This window comes from Pteropus alecto, unplaced genomic scaffold, assembly GCF_000325575.1.
Source record: "Pteropus alecto unplaced genomic scaffold, ASM32557v1 scaffold94, whole genome shotgun sequence".
Classification (NCBI taxonomy): domain Eukaryota; kingdom Metazoa; phylum Chordata; class Mammalia; order Chiroptera; family Pteropodidae; genus Pteropus; species Pteropus alecto.
The window spans coordinates 8,274,689-8,278,433 of NW_006437736.1; the positions used below are offsets into that span (position 1 = coordinate 8,274,689).

The 3,745-nt window shown below is 35.6% G+C and overlaps 1 protein-coding gene across 5 annotated transcripts in view; it reads right to left on the reverse strand.

The window, feature by feature from the left end:
• NR1H4 (nuclear receptor subfamily 1 group H member 4) overlaps nucleotides 1-3,745 on the reverse strand; it is a 62,425-nt gene that overhangs the window by 6,248 nt on the left and 52,432 nt on the right. The gene's annotated exons all lie outside the window — the stretch shown is intronic.

The following is a 3,745-nucleotide window of genomic DNA, read 5'->3' on the forward strand; positions in this document are numbered from 1 at the left end:
TTATTTAACTTTCTAGTTTTAATTGGGGACAAAAAATAAGCAAAAGTGTGTGTGTGTGTGTGTGTGTGTGTGTGTGTGTGTGTGTGTGTATCTATGTTTTATATACAAATGTGCATATTAGGCAAAGGATCCTTGTTAGGCTAGGATCCCCCACCCACGCTCTCTTGAGCTTTCCCTGTCACAGTGTAGCAGAATAAGTTGCTCCCTTTTCTATGTTCAATTCTATTGTACCAATCACAATTCATATCTCTCCTTCCCATTAGAGTGTGAAATAACCTATACATTTTATGAGAGCAGGAACCAACTGCTGTATTCCAAGTGCCTGGCACACTGCCTGACCAATAAAGGGTAGTCTATGGATGCTTCTTATTCATCTCTGTTATTAACTAGCATCCTGCTGGAGACATGGTAGAAGACTAATAAATGTGTGTTAAATTAGGCAACATTACATTTTGCTAGTTTCTTGTGAATAGTTTCTTGTGAATGGGGAAAGGATGCCATTAAGACAATGGAAATATTCTCATGGTGCTGAGAGATTGGAGCCTGACCTCTATTTCAACTGCTAAACTCTACTCAGGGTCATTTGTGCCTTACTGTCAGCCTTAAGTAAAAAGCTGATGTTAAAATAGCAATTCAAAACATAACTACTTTTAACTGAAAATATTTATAATAAGTAACATACTTGCCATTAGTCCTAGTGGCTAAAAGTTATCTGGCCAAATTAGATCTCACCAATTCTTAGGAGTTGCCAAGGTTTGAACTGTCAAGTTCAAGATTCATCTCAATAAAATTTGCCAGATTTTGTGCACTATAACAGTGCTAGGAATAATCCTCAAGCAGCTGACAGATTAACGGAAGAGGCAGATACATAAATATATAATGCCCAAACTGGACAGATATAAAAGGCTTAAGGGAATATAGCTGAGGGCCAATGGAAATAATCAACTCATATCACATTAATACTTTCTCTTTTTTTAAAAACTTTCTTCCTACAATTTGAGACCCAAATTTGTCCATGCCAAAATTGTCACGTGACCACTTTGAAAAGCAAAAAGAGAGGTGTTAAGAATCCTACACTTAAACTTAAGCATTTACCTTTCTTATAAATATTCTGTTGTTTGTTTCTTTATATTTCTAAACTTTCCTTCAAAGACAGTATTAGAACTGATAGCTTATATCTGCTTCTTTAAAAAATTTAGTTCTTATAATTGTTTTCATTTGTTTCCAAGTCTAAAGCAGTGAAGTCATATACATATTAAGAGCAGAAAAACAAACATAATGTACTACATACAGTATACCTTACTATGCTCTATAAACAAACTATGGCTTCATCATTCTATTAATAAGCAGAATTTCTCCTTTCTCTAAACTCACTGTCTCTATTCATTTTATCATTTACTTAAAAGCCATTTCAAATTGCTAGCTGCTGCTTATACTTTCTCTCTCAACCAAAGGGCAGGGACCATGTCTTACTGGTCTTTATATTCCCTATCAGCCAATATTGGGCAAATATTATAGATCTTAGCGAGTGACAGAAAGAGTGCCAGGCTCTGAGTATAACAGCTGCGTTCATCTCTCGGCACTCTGTTAATTAACTGAATGACCTTGGGCAGGTCATCTAGCCTCTCTAAGCCCATTTCCCCATCAATAAAATTGGAGTGTAGCACTCGCATACAGAGGCCATTGATAATAAAAACAAGATGATATATGTAAAAGCAAACCATTGCAAAATCACGGGTTATACTGTCATCTGAAAATCATTCTCACTGAATTGAATATTTCATTTCTGTCTTTTATGAGGATCAAAAAAGGCCACAAAATGCTATAAATTCCAGAGGTTATTTATATTTGAAATTAACAGAACGTGTTACTTTGGTCTGTAAGATGTTATTGCTAATACCTTAATGTTAAAATATAAACTCATTCATCATTAGTAAGCCTACTTCAGTCCTATCATATTTTATGATATTATATGATTTCTATTTTAATACAAATTATATAATATTACATTATAATATTACATTAGGAATTAATACTACATTTGGAATTTAAAAAATGATGCATTAGAATTATGTAGAAACAACTCAACCACAGATTGTCAGATATATGTCTGAGGCCTCAATTAGCATGAATAAACACTGTAACCTTCATTAAGTAAATGTATCTCAGGAGACAGTATCTTTGTGCATATAATTGGGATTTAATAATAGCAAACAAAACAGTATGAATTTGAAGAACAAGAAAGGAAATTTCACATTATATTTTTTAGAGTCATGTAGGCATAAACAGCATAATTTTGAGATTTATATTACTGTGGAATTAAATGTACAATTAAAATAAGAATGTGTTATATTTACATAAGAATGAAAAGTTATTCTGAAAGGTCATCTTGCAAGATCAGGTTTTTATGTGGTGTGTGGAAGAGACAATGTTCTGAAAATCTACCGGGGAAGCAAATTCATAAATATTAATAAATCGAACAATCATTATAGACAATAAAATACTAAGCAGCTTGTGAGTTTGGATGGTTTTAATTTTCATGTGGCTGATGTTTGCGTAAAGTATCTTATTATAAACTGGAGGCATGCATATTTATTTATACAGGTCACAAGCTGGAAATTTTTGAAAGTTTCAGAAATTTTCAGAATCAAGTTCTGAAATGTATGTTCACATGCAAGATTTTTTCTTTTTGATTACATATTTTTAACCTGCAAGACCTTCACCATGTCTCATGTGGTTATTGCATTCATCTCTGCTTCTTGTTTCAATCTCTCTAAACTTCCCTTCACATTGCTGCTAAGAAGTTGTTTTTACAGCAACTCTATAGTCATGTCACATCTGCTCAGAATATTACAGAAGCACCCCATTATATAAGAACTAAAACTACTTTTGTGGCATTCAATGTCTTTAATAATCTAGCACTTACTGCAATTTTGGCTTCATAAATATTCTTGCCAGTAGAGTGTTAGCCTATTTCTGCCCAGTGGAAGAATCCTCCAGTGAGCAGCTTTGATTCATTCTATGCATGTTGGCTTAGCTGAGACTGAGAATGGGGCTGTGGTTCTTCCTACCCAACCCTTTCTTGCATCTTTCCTTTCACAGATGTCAGATCAGCACGGTGGTGTTGAGCTCTCTTTGTCTACATCTGCTTTCTCTCCACTTATTTTTCAGAGGCATTTCCCTCAATTAATCTCTTGCACACACCATCTTGGTGTCTGCTTCTTGTAAAACCCACACTCACACAAACACTTAGGATAGAGCCTGACACATAATAGATATTGAATAATTGTTAGCTTTTGGTACTATAATTAACAGATCCATTCATTACACATATAAACATTCACAATTTTCCTCCTAGTTTTCCAATAAACTTACTTTGGACAAGTCTGTTTTTTACTCTCAGCTGAACCACAATGAAAAGAGACTTCCCCCACCATAGCCAGGCTGGGGAAGGGACTTGGTACTGCCCCAGTAATCATCATGGAAATGGCAGTTGCTAACGTAGCTCAGAAGCCAGGAGGTTGATGGAGCCAGGCAAAAGGGAGAGGGAGGGAGAGAGAGGGACAAAGGGGAAGAAAGGGAGAGAGAGGGAGAGAGGAAAGAGAGAGGCGGGGTGGAGAGAGAGAGAGAGAGAGAGAGAGAGAGAGAGAGAGAGAGAGAGAGAGAAACAGCTGCTGGATAATAATCCTTCAGATGTCCTCCCATTGAAACATTTCAATTCATATGGAAAAACTGAACCCCCCCC